The sequence below is a fragment of the Temnothorax nylanderi genome, unplaced genomic scaffold, assembly GCF_030848795.1.
Source record: "Temnothorax nylanderi isolate EJ_2023f unplaced genomic scaffold, tnyl_v1.0 TNYL_tig0001_pilon, whole genome shotgun sequence".
Lineage (NCBI taxonomy): Eukaryota > Metazoa > Arthropoda > Insecta > Hymenoptera > Formicidae > Temnothorax > Temnothorax nylanderi.
Window position 1 is genome coordinate 2,787,173 of NW_027249063.1, and position 17,815 is coordinate 2,804,987.

The 17,815-nt window shown below is 40.5% G+C and overlaps 1 protein-coding gene across 2 annotated transcripts in view; it reads right to left on the bottom strand.

Moving 5' to 3' along the window:
• Positions 1–17,815, bottom strand: part of LOC139777016 (tubulin monoglutamylase TTLL4) — a 140,436-nt gene that overhangs the window by 112,022 nt on the left and 10,599 nt on the right. The gene's annotated exons all lie outside the window — the stretch shown is intronic.

The window sequence follows — 17,815 nt, forward strand, 5'->3', positions numbered from 1 at the left end:
GAAAATTATGCATAATAACCGGTAATTATGTATAATTATCGAATCTATCACTTTTACAGTAACATACCAAATTACCGCCTCGAGGCGGGCCTAGGTCAGGTTGGGTTAGATGGCGCGCTTTACAAAGTGTTTTACTTTACGAAGAGCTTGCTCGTAGCGGGCCTTGGGTCAGGATTGGTTTATAGAATCGATTTTAGTCGATAAATGTTATTATTTAAAAAAAATTTTTTTTTTTATTTCCCGAAGTTGGGACCACGCGGAATTCATTTTTCACATCGAAAACAACTTATCTGTAAAGTTTTAAGTCGATCGGGAGCGGGGGTCATTCGGAACTATATCCGAATTATTTATAAGATAATTGATAGAAATAGTTACACTGAAAATAATAATAAATTTTATATGTTTATATCCCATAAAGAAGATCCCGACTATCAGCTTTCCATTGATAAAATACACTTTCGATCGGCGCACCTCGCTGCCAATCGAAAGTTAATATATACTGCTAGTTAGAGAGCGCATATAAAGTACGCGGTACAATTTATTATGGTGAGTCTCTTGCGTTCGTTAAAAACCGACTGTTTTCTTGAAGGTAAGGAACCTCGATTCTTATCGTCTGTGTACACCTGAGGCGACGCCGTCCGTCAATAAATTCGGCGACACTCGCACCCAAGATTACGAGTCTTTCACGTCGCCTCGTATAAATCCGCCTGACGCCGTACCGTAAACGGATACGTGGAAAACGTAACGGTATTATCACCGTCGATTAAAATTTCTGAACCGTTCTCCGTGTAACGACGGATTAAAATCTTCCGACACCTTCATACCCTTACGGGTACAACCTTATTTACATTAACATCCTTGCATCAATAACCGCTGGAATAACGTGACACAAAAATGTTTTTCGAAGAATCTTCTGTATTGCAGAACAAATTAATTGAACGTTTCGAAAACAGTTTAAATTTATGTACCAGTAGAGAGTCTGATGATAATAGATTGAATTTAAAAATGTTTAATCCATTTCTTTATACACAACTTGCTGCATTGTGCACGATTAGTGCAAATTATGACAAAATTACTTTAGATATGTAGTAGCAATCTGTATCTTGCTACGAAACGATTTCAAAATCAATTCATTAATTACAAACTGCAACAATTGGTCATTGACGACTTCAATAAGACGACCGCTATTAGGCTTATCGGATAACACTGCGCCCGAGGAATCTGATGAAATATCACGACACTATAAGACGCAAATGTAGCCCGAAGTGGACGATGATTTATTACGTCAATGTAATTACCGCAGAGCGTTCGGGGCGATACTTTCTTGGCAACAAATAACTCGTGTCCGACAAAGGTCCCCGGAGCTACGCTCGTCTTATTTACACGGAAAACATAATTACTCGGGATCCTCACGGAAATCGATCCCATCGCTCATTGACGCTGAGATCTTGCAAGGAGAAACTGATGGCACCAACGATCGAATTTACCAGCGCCGCCACGTGACCCGCTTTCGTACGCAAAATAGTTTTGGCGTTATTTCATGCCGAGAATACTCGACATGTATTACTGTGCTCCTTGTCCGCAGTGAGTGACGAGACTAAATATCAAAGTAATATTTATGGCCGAAATAAAATTCAAATCTTTGGACAACCGTTGCGAGTTATTAGACTATTTGTGAAAACAAGAAAGCGTTAATTTTAACAAATGAATTTTTTTGCAAAATGTAAAATATAATTAAAACTCGAACACATGAGATCTCAAGCAATAAAATCTTCAAGTAGCTTATAAACAAAGATTGCTATCTGCTTCTCCCAATATAAAAAGATACGAACTATCCCTAACTTTTTTTTACATTGTTATAACAAACGATTGTTCTCAAACTCGAGGTTTCGTCATACTTGACATCGGTCAAACGTATAAGGGAAATAACGTATGATTCCGCGAAGTCGCTTGGTACATTACGAAATGAAATCGCGCGGCCCGGGGCTATGAAAAATTCGCGCGCTCACTTCCGCGCGCGCGGCCGGCAATGCGTAACTGCCGCAATTTGTAATCAAGATTTATATACGAGCGGAACTTCCGGCCCGACTCCCGTACCTTTTACGCGCGGCAGCAACCCGGAGGCGATTACCGAGTTGCCACTCGATCCCGAAAGTAAGCGGGGCTAATGTTACGCCCGCTATAAGTCAGGTGCTGCATGCACAGAGTAGCCACCTTTGAAGGTGGCAGAAGCCCCCTTCTCACCTCCCGGCGAAAAAAGTCATCCTGGAGAACGCGCGCGGCCAGCATCCGCAGTGGAGATGCGATGAATGGACACCGGATAACCCTTTCTCGCTCGGTTTCTTCGAACCCGGACGACCGCCGCGCCGGCGAGCCACATGTATCGCGCGTAAAAAGCATACCGTGCCTAACGACTGCACTTCCACGGCTTTGATTTTCGGTAATCGTGAGAGAGAGTAAAATTCTCTTCATGCTCTAGTCACTCTAGTGTTTCTTCACTGAACTGTCGTCATGCGGTCATTTCGATTCTTTTCGACGAGTCCTTAAATAGTTTCATTATTGGAGAATTAAGTTATTTTCTCAATCAAATTCACGTTAGCAATAAACATAAACTCTCTTGTAAATGTAACTTTCAGATTTTCCCAAATCTTTCCCCTGCTGTAGTCAAGAAAAAAATGGTACGAAAGGCTGTTACAGCGCGACAAAAGTAAAAAATCTCGGATAAAATAACCTCGATGTAACGCCACGTGTTGAACTGCCTTGCTCCGGATTGCGCGGTTTTCCGTGGAATATGGTTGACGATCTAGAAATATCCTGCGGAAACGGTTTTTTGTTCTAGACAAGAGTCTAGAAGAGTAAACCCGGATCTCAGTCCCCCTTTTTCGATCGCGTTCTTCGCCTGTCTTTTCAATATCGCGCCTTCGAGTCTCGAGACGGAAAAAAAACTGAGAATAGCCAAGAAAATATCTCAGATCCCCTTGTAAAAAACCCTTTGATGCTTCTTGACGTGTTTTGGCAACATGTTCGGCAACATGTAATTTCCCGAGGCACAATCCTCACGCCTGCAAAATATTTTACAAAGAGCGACGTGAAGTGGCAAAAGAGAGACTCTTTCGAAACCAGTAAAAAGAACTCCCGTTAACGCGTGTACTCGCGTATTCGCGTCTATGTTTAACGTTATTTTTGCAACAATTGAATAACGCATGATTACCGCAAATTGCGAGGCAACGGCCCTGCCCGACAGTAAAGAAGGCATTTTTTTGCGATATTCGGGTTCTTCCTTTCACAAAAACATGCTGTAAGTAATTGGTGTGTAAACGATTTTAACGATTTACTTGTCATTCTGATTGAAAGAGAATGTATTTGATTATTTGTTTATATGTATTAATTTTTGACAATATAATTAGGTAACTGAACACGATTATCCAGCAAGAAAAATAGCGCTATCTCTATTAATTACAACGATAAGGCAATATTGGCATCAACTCACAATCAATATTACTTTATCCAAATTTTTCATTTTTTTCTACATCGTAATTTCGTATCTCTCGACTATCACAGTAATAAGAATTTTGTACGTGTATATGCGTGTTTGTGTATGCATGTAATCGAGAGTGTGCCACACACCGCTTGATCTTGAATCCTGTTTCGAAGTACCCTCCCCCCCGGCGGGCGTCCCGATTATCTTGGCACCGACTTCGCGAATTGCGCACGTTCTCGTTGCTCTAAAGAGGTTCTCATATCTATTCGAGATGTGAATAATTCTGTAGATTCTTACATTAACAAAATTTTGAATAATATTTTACACAGACTCTAGAACAATGCCGCAGAACAAATGTCAGAAGATCTCGTCAGTAATTAAAATTTATTTTTCTATTCAATTCTATACCATGTGTGATTTAAAAGATATAGGCTCCGCGAAAACACCTCTACTCTAAATATACGTAACGTTGGCAAAACCTCAGACACCGCGTTTTCTTCTACTTATCGTTTTTGTCGATCCAAATATAACGTTCCCAATAGCGTACCCGTTGCGCACACCTAGATACATTTAACCCTTCTTCTCATTGTATTCTGCACGATTTTTTTCTTAAAGACTTTTCAGACGGCTGGAACTTGTTATCCACTTAACATTGAAAATTAAACATATATTTAAAATAAATTTTATTATATATATATATATATATGTATACCTATATTTATATAAATGTATATATATAAAACATTGCTGATATTTGTTAAGACATTTAATAATGCTGTCAATACGAAAATATTAATAAGTAATAGTAAAATAAACATATCCCTTTTTTTAATTCATCGATAAAGCTACAGCAATTACGTTCGCAATTTCAGCCAATTAAATAAAGACTCTCGCGCAACGATATGGCCCTTGCATTCACGTGACGGACACGCGGCCGGCGCGGCGTGAACTGTTGGGGGCAGAATGGACGTCGGTGACGTCGTCCTCTTAACTCAGCCACGTGTTGAAAAAGAAATCTCCGTGCGCGGGCCGGAATGTCGTGCGTGCAAAGAGCAGCCGGAGGTTTGAGGAAGGAGAGAGAGGGACGCGGAGGGAGAAGAGCCCGTATAACTCGTGCAGCCCACGAGCGGGCCCCGATGCACATGCTCGATATTCCCATGGATTCGCCGCCTTATGGCGGCCGTGGACAGCGTAGGTCCGGTCGTCCTTCCACCCTTCGCGCCGCCAGCCGTCCTCCTTCCTCCAGCATTCGGGCTCTCTTTCCAAACACCACAAGGATTCCTCCATCCTCCCTTGCGCGGACCACGAGCGCGGCGTGTGTATAGGCACGCACATGTCCCGAATTCCCACAGTCTTCCCGCTCGTAAGAAAAAAAAAGGAAAGAGAGACGCACGCATCGCCGTCACCTTGTGGGAGAGATCCCAGGGAGGAACGAAGGAGGTGCGCGCGTTCCTGAGCCTCCGCAATGTGCATACGCACACGTATGCGCGTGTGCGGGGAATCGGGAACGATCGTCGCCACGTGCACTCACGTGCGCGCCCTTTTGCCGCGCTTTCTCGGGGGGCCGCCTTTCAAAACTGCCCGCGCGATGGATCGACGGATAGGTGCTCTTTTTTTTTTGTTCGCGACACACGCGTGAACGATTTAGGCATTCCGTCAGGCCTCGCCGACATGTGGCGGAATTAATCGGCCTACCCTCAGAATGTTAACAAGAAATTTAGATCGATCGTCCGGCGGAGGAGAGAGTTTTGGCGCGATAAATCCTGACAGTGTCGTATCACCATTTGCGGTAACGACCAATTACGAATACGCAAGAGTACAATAATCGTTATAAATTCCCCTTCAACTTTTTAAAGAAAACTCCGTTAGTTTCAAATAAGAGTAAAGTTGTTGACTTAAGATACGTCTTTTTCTCTTTTCTATGTTATCGGCTTGTTTATTGAAAGAGCGCTCTAAATTCTTTTTTGTTTTGTTTTATTTTTTTAATTTTTTATTATTTTATTTGTTTTTTTGTAAAAATCAAAATGTTGATTCTTTTTTAAATATAAATATAATTAATTTTCAATCAATGGAATCAATTTTCTCTAAACATTTTCAATCTACCCCTTTATTATATATAAAATGTAAAAACTTCCTTAATTAAGAAATTAATTAAAAAATATATTTTATATATAAAATGACAAGATTAGAGATTTATGGTACTTTCAATAATTAGTGAATAATCTGTGACTTGTAAATTTTAATATAATACCATATCATTATTCAGAAAAAATTGAATGTTATTATTTCAAGTTTCTTTTCGATTGCCGGAGGGACGAACGTTGTGGATATACTTATCACCCCGCTCACGTACTGACAGCTTAATCGCGGAAGTTACTTGCCACATCGTTATAAAACTGATAACGCCTACGAAATTGCATTAAAATGACGTCCACATAGCGATAAATCGCGAAAATTAACATCAGCAAGATGTATAAATATTTATGAACGATGATAGATCTTTCATCTTGCGCAAAGTATGTACTTATTTCGAGATTTCTAATATCTGGAGCATCATTGCAGAGAACACTGCAATTTTGAACCTTGAAACTCCAGAAGCAAAATAATTATATCATTCCTCTCAGTCTCCAACAAAATAATGAGCAATTCGTTCCGCTTCATAAATCTCTGATTACATCCGTGTAACTAGGGAAGGTATATAGTTTTTGCAAAATTAATCGTCTTGTTGATACAATTAATATTATCTGGTCCGAGTATGCGCATCACGCAACCCTACGGTAATCTCAGATCGGAAAGGTGAATCTCTCTCTCTCCCGTTACGGAAAGCAGTATAAATTAAGACTCGATCACGTAGCTACACGGCCTATCTACCGCATCTTTCGTGTTGCTATCATAACGAGCAGTGTACATTGATTACAGAAATATTGCTGACCGTGCTAATTACAGCATATTGCACGGCAAAGTTGATTAACACAATCTGGTTGCATGAAATATTACAAAATTGTGGAAGTAGAATCTTCTTAAAGTGCAATAAAGTCATATTACAACAAGCATATATTATTACAGTTTTATATATAAATCTCCTTTGCAATATTTATACCAAATATTATGCAGAAAGAAACAGTTATACGTATAAAAAAGTTATACTGACATTATTGATAATATCTTCGAAAGCTAAATAAATTGAACCCCCCTGGAAGTAGCCATTTTGTCCGATGTACATGATGATATCACTTGTACGTCCAGCTGCGTCTACGAGGCGCGTCGGTGTGTGTGGAAAACGATTAGATACGAGCGTGAGTATGCATTATTCAGTCGACACTGGCGATGCCGGTCTCTTCCGCAATCAGCGTGTCTCGCTCCTTGACCGTGTCATTTCTCTTAATCGTCCGCCACTCCTTGCTCTATGTACGCTCTCACTCGAGAGGGCGGAACAAACAGAGGACAGAGAGCGAAGAGCGGAGTGACGGTCGGCTCGAGAGGAAGAGGTAAGCAAGGTGGAGCAGGACAGACGATAAAGTAAATGAGACCCAATCTTAGCCACCCACTTAATTCCCGGCTCTCGAGCGAGGGCTCGCACGTGTACATGTACGACGCATGTGAACACGAAGCGAATATGCACGCGTGCGACGCGCACCTTACGCATCGAACGTCGATATTTCTGTCGGCACGTGTTGTTCAAGAACGCGTTCATAATCGCGCGATTTTTTATCATGCTTCGTTTTTATAAGTTATAGATGACTGTGTATTACGCATCTTACAGCAGATAATTTATAGTGTTATTCTCGATGGTAAATTACAGTTTGCGTGTTCCATTTTTTTTTCTTCAACCGCAAAGTACAATCAATATAAATATATGATAAATCGCGATGTAGGATATAAAAAAAGAAATATACTGATAAGTTTTTATATTTCTAATTCTCCAAGCTAATAGGAATAACTGTGACGCAGATTACTTCATCCCGAAGAATAAATTGTACTTAGGGTAATAATAATAAATGTGAGGAGAGAAAGAGAAAAAGAGAATTTAAAAAAATGAATAACTTTCTTTGAAAAAATGTTTAAATTGCACATAGATGTTATATATTTTGATTAATTTCTTATTCATTTAAAAATGATTATGTAGATATAATCACTACAACTATATTTATTCTATTCACAATTTAAACAAGATCAGTCATAATGATTTACAGTCGACAACGATCGTGATACATTCCGAAGTGGCGGCTAAATGTCGACACCCCCGATCTAAGACGCGAATAAGGGAGAAAGGGGGGACAAGATAGCAGAATGCGGGGCATATTCGTGAGGGCCGAGTAATACGGCAGATGAGAGGAAGGCTGCAGGAGTCCGTGGGAAACATCCTCGGTGTGGTTCCTTCCTTAGGAAGGCGTGCGGAGAATCCTTAGTGGTCGTGTGCACGTACACGCGAGCGCCGTGGAGGACTTTCAGGGCAGGCCATCTGCCCGAGTCTCTCACGATTCCGGGCCAGCTGCCGATATCTTCGCATAAGCGTGCATCGTGAAAGGGCCCCAGGCGCTAAATGCGCGCCTCGCACACACTTATTTGCGACTAGGTGTGTAAAACTGCGATCGCTCTACAATCGCCCGCGGCGATCTCGCTTGACGCGCTGATTTTTCGCGCCGAGCCCTACGATCTCCCTCATAGGATCACCCTATCTCGCTCCCCCCAGGGGGTTGACTTTTCGAGGGTTCTTCTTGAGGGATTTCTTCGTGGATATCGCTTGTGTTAACTACGTGTGGCACGAGTAACGAGGATAACCAGTTAATCCTGACGAGCACGAATAAATCTGTAGCCTTAAATTGTATAATTTATAGGAGCGAAACTTGTGTGTGTAAAATACAAAAATTATAAGATTATCTTGGGGCTAAATATTCTCGAATGCAATAATCTATTTCAATGTTTACTCTATTTAAAACATGTAAGAAAATTAAATTATTGCGATATCAAATATACTCATTGTATAATGCAAGTATCCTTTTAAAGATGTCACCAAATAGCTATCAGTAATGATGCGTAATAATCTGATTTATCTTACGATGTGATCACTCTAAAATGATCACGCTATTCTAAATTCGATAAAGTCTATATCAACTATCTGCATAAACAAATCGACGACAACGAACCTACCTAATTGCACAGGTGCGTTTGTCTAAGACTCACTTGATTCTCCATACAGCTGTTATCCCGTGTAAAAAGCGTTAAATGCTGTTCACCGAGAGCGCGCATAATTAACATCTCCGAGAAATTGCCGTCAATAAATCAAGTAGTGGTAGAGATACGCGACTTTGCACACATACATAAACACACATACGTATAAAAGGTCGTCCCCCTTCTTTTCGTCCCATCGTCACCCTAAATTGCTCTAACGAACCTTCACATAATGCATCGTGTCCGGTAGAAAGAGAGCCTTAAATAAGTCAGAAGAGTAGGCAACCTGTTGATCGCACCGTAATTGTACGAATCACGTCACCCCCCGGCAAGACTTCCTCCCCTCAAGAGTCACCTGCATTTTTATCCCTTTCCCACATAAAAGAATCTATTGTCATGATATATGTTATGCGCCGATAAATACGTTGTATAATATTTTACATTTTACAATATTATACATTTACTACGTTTACGCGAGCGTTACTTCTGTAGTAACTTACGATAATTCCTTCGCGTAAACGAGATTTTGTAGTAACTTACGATAATTTACTCCGCGTAAACGAGTGAATTATCGTAAGTTACTACAGAAGTAACGCTCGCGTAAACGTAGTAATTGTACAATATTGTAAATCCGCTAAATGCCGAGATATCGAGTGTCAAGTAGAGCTTGATCGAAAAAGATTACCGTCTCGCAATAACTACTATAGATAACAACCTCGAGTATTCTAATGACTGTCCTTTTAGACCGTTAATGCTGAGATCCGCGAGCGACGCACGATAACTCGCACGTGCGTTTCAAGGAAACCGGAGCACCTGCATGTATCCCCCAAAATTCCAGGAGACCTCTTCGCACAAACGACCTCGGACAAAAATGCAAATGTACACGACGAACGATTCGGCATGGTCATCCCTTAGCGCGTGAACGGATTCTCGGCACAAAAGGGGTGGGGTATTTTTCACGACGAGGGGGACAAGTCGAGGAAAAGGGACATCCTTGTAGGAACGGGGTCAAGTTTGAGAAACGCGGAAACGGTAGTACCATTCAAAGGCCGCTCGTGCTTTGCACGCTTCGACAGAAAGAAAAGAAAAAGAGAGAAACTTCCTGAAAGGAGGACGGTTCTAATTTTTCTATGGGCTCCTTTGACATCCACCCTCTTCGTGGTGCGCATAGGGGTGAATTCTTCTGACGTGCGTTTCAATGCGTCCAAGAGTGTGGGAACGGAGCCGTTCGAAAAGCGGATCTGAGAAACACCCGTACGGGGTCCTGTTACGTTTACATAGGAAAGGCTCGTGCTAAGATGCCACATCAACGTCTAATAAGGAAAAATATCGAGACGATCGCCAGGAGCAATTGTACGCACAATAGCATCGGTGCATAAATTGCAACATTAATTTAAAATTTTGCTTAAACTTCTTTTCATTATTTTCTAATAGTTAATGTCTATGTATTGTATAATGTTCGAGTACCATCTTCCCTCCACTCACATACCTACATACAAGTATACATGAATAACATATATTATTTTAATCTTAGACGTGGCTCTAATAACTTGAGATAACGTAAGTTCAACTTCGATAAAAATATTCATTGCGGATCCTATGTATCGCGGTGATAATTGTAGACGGAAGGAAGCAATGGATGACAAGAGCATGAAAGCTGGCCTTTTCCGACTCGTTAATCAGTCCGAAAACAGTAATGTAGGAAGGCAGGCAAGCAGAGGCGGCATCAAAGAGGCGCACTCGCCACGTAACAGCGCCCAGAAAGCATCCTAATTAGGCAATGAAAGGACGCTTTGTGGCTCTCGAAAGGGAGTTGGTGTCTAAAAGACGCCGATAACACGTGCGTCAAATCTTGAAGAGGAATGCGACAGCGATGACGACGACGACGACGACGACGACGATGACGACGACGACCGGATCCTCCCGTGGCGCGGTTCACACGAGAGACAAATGCAGAATCGTGAATGGCGCTTTGTGGTGAGCGTCTTACGGAATACTATCGCCACCCGTGGTGTGCCGCCATATGGAGCACGTCGAGAGCCACAAAAATAAGCGGCCATTAATAACGCCAGAACCCCTTCGAATTCCAGGGAATTTGTGATTCTACATATGTGCTGGATTTATCCATTGACAGGCTATATTATCACACACATTTGTCATCTTTAATCATATAATTAACTACCTAGAACTAGAAATTTGCCGGAAAATTTTCTTAACATTGGATACAATCAAAATCATGTACTTCGAATTCTTTCATGCCCGTAATAACGCAAATATTTTGAAATCCGAGAAGATATTTCTTTAAATAGTAAAAATTTAGTTTAAAAGAGAAACTTTCCAACACGATCCTTATCTTAAAGACACTGGCCGTAAAATCACCTTTACTGATGAAACAAAATTAAATTTATTCAATGTTTGTGCCTGATTAATTTCTCCATTCCTGTCCTTAGTGTAATTCTATAAATAAAATACACGTCACTAAAAGTTTATCGGTCAAATCGAAATGTAACGTGACAACAGGCTTTATAATGTCTTTTATTACCTTGCCTTATTTAGCCCTGCAGAAAATAACATATCCAAGTTATCCAAGTACCGAGTACTAGCGAATCTGAACCGGTTTTTTCGCAAGCACAAGAAGCTATCTGAAATGTGAATCTATATATCGATCAAAGACCGCATTGTCGAAAGGTTAAAAAGTGCGACACGACGAGCATTGCATTTAAGCATTACATTTAAGCACATGTAAGTACACTTCGGTTATCGGCAGCGTAGATTAAGTCATCTCACTTTAGGAATTTGTTATCTTTTTCTAGATTACAACGCTGTATAATTGACACGACAGCGAAAAATTGAATTAGCCAGAATAACCGGCTCCACGAGGCGAGTTCTCGATCCGGACCCCGTAGAAATAATCACCATGACGTGTGCGAAACAATTAATCGCCGTCTGATACCCTGACAAAACTTTTATCCAATACATATTTTATATCCGACAACTACGCGCGCGCGACGCAAGTTATCTGAAAAGAAAACACAACCCGACCTTGATAAATAATTGCAAATATCTCGGCGGCTACGAGAAGTAAATTAGACCTCGAACGGAAATGAATGTTCTCCGTGCCAGCTGCTTCGTTACATATAGTTCGACTAATGTATTAATTTACTTCCGACGCCGCGCGTGCAATTTCTTTTTAATACATACAGTCTAATTCAGATATATATAAGCACGATGAGACTATGAAAAATATAAGAAAAATATCCACAAACTAAACAAAATGTATGTGTAATATTAATAATATTTCTTCGTGTGTTGATATAAATTTTTATTTTAATAAATTTCTTTCTCCGCTCTCTTCAACAGTGATGAACAAAATCTTGAACTTTTATTAGAATAAAATACATAGCATGTCCTTGTAAAAGTAATTTCTCTGAAAAATTCAATGTATATATATATATATATATAATATATTGCGAAATAAAAATCGGCTAACAAATACTTGCTTTGCGGCAGTCATTACAATAAAAAAAAGTTTTCCAAGTGGAGTTGAGGATACGAAGAAATAACAGCATCAAAGTATATACCTTCGCGAAATTTCTTGCATAAATTGAAACCTGACCATAAATAATTTTGACGGCGGATAAAAAATCGAAGATATCGGGTAGCGATCCGATTTCGCATCGTCAGTTCGCGTGGCCTCAAACCAGTAAGTACGATCTGCCATCGATCGACATAAAATAATACATTGATAACTGACGGGACACCGGTTCTATATTCAATTACCGACGCTTTAATGGCCGGGTTCTTCTTACCATTTTAACGACAGTTTGCTTCGCGTGTCTTTCTCGAAGGGTTTTTCTTCCGCGACGCTTTCGTGATATCGAATTAAGTACGTTTCGACGCGAAGCACCTCGTCCTTGTTCGCGCAAGAAAAATCCGTTAAATTGCCGAAAATTATACCGTTTCAGTCGAAAACATCAGTCGAACGGTTTTTAAGAAGCGGTTTTTACATTAAATAAAATAATAATAAGGCGGGTTGTTGCGACGCTGAAAGATTCTGGGAAATAAATTCGCTTAAAAACTATCAATATAAAACATTAACCCTAATTATTTTCTCTCTGTATATGAAAAGTGGTGTATATTTTCCACATGTTGCTGCCGATGGGACAAAGCTTTTAATAGACCTTTGGGAATCACCTTAGCTTAATCGTGTCGGAATAGAGCATGAAAGAGTTAAGAAAAGGAACTCTAACGTGACAGATTTTGATCGGAGGGATCGTGGCTAATTCTAATCCAATAGAAGATAGAAAATATAATAAAGACAGGTGTGTGTCCATCGTGTTTCTTTCTCCTCAAACATATTTTTTATCTCATTATTCCTTTAAAATCCCCCTATTACGCTAGGAAGCAATATGAGAGGATTAATCAAGATTTAACAGAGAATTATATTCATGTAATTCTGTGAAAGTTTGGTGAAAATATGTCTAATAATGTAAGCAATTAATTAATTCAGATTAATATTGCAGTATTATTATGCATTACATTCAAAATTAAATTTGAAAATGTCGAAAATCAAATCCAACAAGAATTGACAACTGTATACTGTTTATTATAATAAAATCTGCATGTTGATCACACATATCAGTGCAGAGTTGTTAAGGTGACGTTTTTCGAAATAATATCATGTCAGAAGAGGCTTGGTCAATAAGATAAATTGAAATTCTTTTACCGCGAATCGATCCCTTGCGGGCTCTTATAATTTTGAAATCGACGAGTTCACGGGAGAGAGAAAGAACATGACTGCGCATTATCTCTTTGGGAGATCTGCATGAGAATATCTCATTGCTCGTCACGTTGCCGCGTATCGGCGTATTTGCGTAATAACGCGCAGGATACACGACACGTAATTACCGGAGTTATGGCATTCCCTGCATCGCTGCACGCGCAACTTCGCCCGTGTTATGCCCTCGGCGTAGTACGATGAACATCTTTATTTATTGCAGGTATCTTTTTATAAAAAGAAAAAAATTTAGAGTATGAAAAAAGTATGTATAACGTAAAAAGGGGACCAGATGCAAGAGTATGCAGAGTTGTAACGATCTCGACTAGCGAATAGACGAGCGACACATTCGATTCTTATTTTCTTATTTTAATACGTAAGAAAGGGAGATCTGTCAAACAACAGGCAAACAGAAGGAACGGACAGGCAGATAAGTGCGGGCGACGCAACTTGCGCGAGCGAGAGGGAAGAGAAACGGAGAGAGCGCGCGCAGGCGCGCGCGGGCGCGCACCGATATTCCCGCGCGTCTGACTCACCTCGTGCCAGCACGTGTTCTACCTGCCCGACGTTTCAAGATCTCCTCTCCCGCACCCCGGACCTCCGCGTTCGCGCGCGCGCGCGCGCGCACGCGCATACAGACACGCACACAGGCGCGATTCGATGGGGCCCATATCCCTGGAGTATCTCGTTCCTGCCATCTCTCATCCTCGTCTCGCTGCCGCAGCGCTCGGCCTCTCCTCGTCGCACCGGCGGGCGATTCGTCCTCGTCTATCTCATCGGTATTCGAGAGGTTTGCTCGGGGCTCGTGGGAAAATGAGGCAGGTGGTAGTTAGATCTCGGAGTCCGGGAACGAGAGAGATACGCCTGCTCTTCTCTCCTCCATTCGTCCGTCCGGTCGGTCCGCCCGTTCGTCCGCCGCCCGCTCGGCAGCGACCGAGCGCCATTCATTCGTGCGGGTATATTAATGCGCGCGTGTGTCGGACGCGTGTGTATGCGTGAACGCGCGTGTACCGGCGCGCCGCGGTGCCCGCAGGCTTTCGTATGCGCGTCGCGGCCGAGGCAGGTACATAATTTTTGCCCGATGACCGAAGCAGAGGACCAATTAACGGATGCCCCTTAACGAGGGCTTCCGGCACGATTAAAAGCGAAATCACGCGCGCGTTGCGCTCGAGTGCGAAACGGCCGTTTTACGCGCCATTCCGCCGCGGTTTCACCGCGCGGGGAAAAGATGCCGCGACACGATGAAAGTCTGCAGGAGATTAAGTTTATAGTTCATGTATGTAAGGGGCTGAGCGAGACGCGCTGAGAAAATTGTACGGAACGAGGAACGTGACACGGATTGGATTTACGAATTTGTACGAATCTCGGTAAAGTTTGGCCAAATCGGTCATAAAAATCACAAGTTAATTTATAAATGAACGATTAATGGTATAATTAATGGTATAATTCTCATAAGTAGAACCGCAATAAAAGTGAAACACTTTCTCCAAAAATATTTTATGAAATCACATGTACCTATATGTAGATAATATATCTCTAAAATTATTTAATATAAATAATCATATAAGTTGGAACATATATTTCTAAAGTAATTGTTTAATATAAGAAAGCACTGTTTTTGTGTTTTTTATCCGAGGAACTAAAACTTTCTGTTATTAACGAATTGAATAAATTTTGCGAGCATTCCTTTTCATTAAATACAAATAATTTCGTTAATATGTTTGCCAGCCTAAATTCGTCGATTTCACACAGAAAATTACATACGATAGCACTAATATAGTCTGTCAGAGACCTTGCCTCAAGTCATTATAAGACCTTGATTAAAGTTCGTGTTTAGCAAAATTACTCATTCGTATACCGCTTTAATGAATTGATGTAGCGAAATGCTCCACTCACGATCGACAGTTCTGCAATTTTCTTATTCCATCCGACGCTCGTTTAATCTATATCGTACGAGGAATCGAAATGAGATTAAAAAGGGAGTCCGAATGAGGGTCTCGTCAGAGAAGGAGGTAGATAATTATGTGACGTGCAAAGTTTAGGACCGACGTTCATCGAGCATACATTAAAAATTCCAGCCAGTCATCTCATCGATTTCCTTGTAAAGCCCTATCTCAATTTCGAAGAAAATTACGAGAACGATGAGTAAGCCACGTTGGAATTTCGACACAAGAGATCTTTACAGCTTGTCAATCTGGGGACACGTTCGGATTAGATTCACGATTGCATTGTTAAAAAGCCACGTCATGAAGTTCGACGTTCGAGAAAAGAATTTCCGATGCTTTTTTGAATCTTTACACGCGCGCAAACAAAATGTCACTGAACGCGTATATATAAGATGTTACGACAGAAAATAATAAAAACAAATTATCATATATATACATGTAATATATTAAAATAAAATAGCCCAAGTATTTTTTGCAACGATAAAATAAAAGTTCGCGCATTATATTTTTATAATCTTTGTGATTCTCAAGCACTTTAGAAATATTACGGTAGAAATTTAAAATATCTTGTTAACATATTTCATATAAAAAAAAATGTTATGTCTCGTTTCGGCTGCCTGTCATTATCGGATTAGCATTAATTCCTCGCTTATCTGTAATTGCGTATCATTATCGTGGTTAACAAAAAATTTTACGATAATCTGTAAAAACTACTTTAAAAATATCTATATATTGCGAAATGAAGAGAGCTATACTAGAGTTCTATTAGTTGTCGAACAGACTTGCTTCATCGTTTCTCTAATGAGAAACACCACAATATATAACAGAAGAAAAAAAATGTAGTTTCTACGTGTATCTCGGTGTACATATTAACAAGACGCTTAACAAGATGGTAATGGCTCCAACTCAAACGATTCGTATCATTAATACTAGACAGAAATCCTCAAGACGTGAAATCGTCCACTTCCTAATCAAAGATCGCCAATGATTTGTACGACGACTTGAACGATGTATCGCCGTCCGCAACGAGAGAAAACAGCAGTAGAAAAAAGAAGAGAGATTTTACGTCTCTCTAATTTCCGACTTAACGATTCTCCTTTTACTTCCCGTTATTTCAGTTCTTCACTTCAGTTATTTATTTCAGTTGTTAACTTCAATTATTTCCTTAGAAATGTCTCGTAAAATAATTAATGTCAAAGCGGTCACATATTCTCTTCGTTCTTCGGACTTTGACGGTTTATCGTGAAGTAAAAAACTTCACGAAATAAAATTATCTCTGTTTTCTTAACCTTTTACAGAGTCCATATATACAAATTGCGTAAAAGTGAAATTTTTACGATTCTGTCCAACTTGTGATATTTAAGATCCATAAAATAGAATCTAAAATTAGTCGGAATTTGTAATAGAATATTATAGAATTTCAAAATTCAAGACAGCAGATTCAATAGAAAAAACTAATTTGTAAAAAAAAGGTTAATAACAAGTACTTTGAACAATATACTGTTATAAAGAAGAAAATGAGACAGCGTCAGTTTACGAAGAGAAAACAAAAATCAAGTAATTAAAATTAAAAATATTAGCGTGCGAATGAAGAATGTAAATACGGCACTGACGTGAATTGCGGATTCAATGTGAAATTATCAAGCGACAAAGAGCGCACATTACGTGTGTGTCAACCCGTCATTAGTATCCTCATAACGCACGCCACGCGTTCTTCTATTATCGCGAACGAGCGTCCGGCCCGCGGTTGATACGCCATCCGTTCCGTGTCGTTAATCGCAAAAAGTGTTCCGTCGGTTAGGGATCGTTTGTTAATCGAGAACTACCCTCGTGCAATCGCGCGCACTGTCATTTTGCGCGGTCGGGGCCCCGTGGGTGCGGGGTCGTCGAGAGAAGACCTTTAATTTCCACTGTCTCAGGACCCGTGCTCGACACAATGGGGCCCAAGGTGTGCCCCATCCTTCTCCCGTCTCGGTGTCCTCTCCCTTTCGAGCACAGGCCGGCTGCGTGCTATACGCGTGGGAAAGCCGAGCACGTGCGCAATCTTAGGGCCTGAGACTGCCCACAAAGGACGCCTTCGGGCCCCTTTCGCTCCGACAAACGATGGTCGACCGGCTCAGAATCCGAGACTTCTTAAATCGATTTCGAGCCACCCATAAAACCTTTTCGCGCTTTTCGCCGTGTCTCTCGATGCATTTTGTATTGGAAAGTACATCGAAACACATATAACAAACATAGCCAAGATTCGATTATCTGAATAATTCTAATTATATGTAATAAAGTGAAAAGTAACCTTTCATGACATACATAAAGATACTTAATAATTTATAGTTCCGGAATGAAGTCATTAATGTACACAAAATATACGAATTATTCATGTGGCATATCACTACTTAATTCTCAATAGAACTTGATCGGATACTTTGTGTTCGTTGAAAC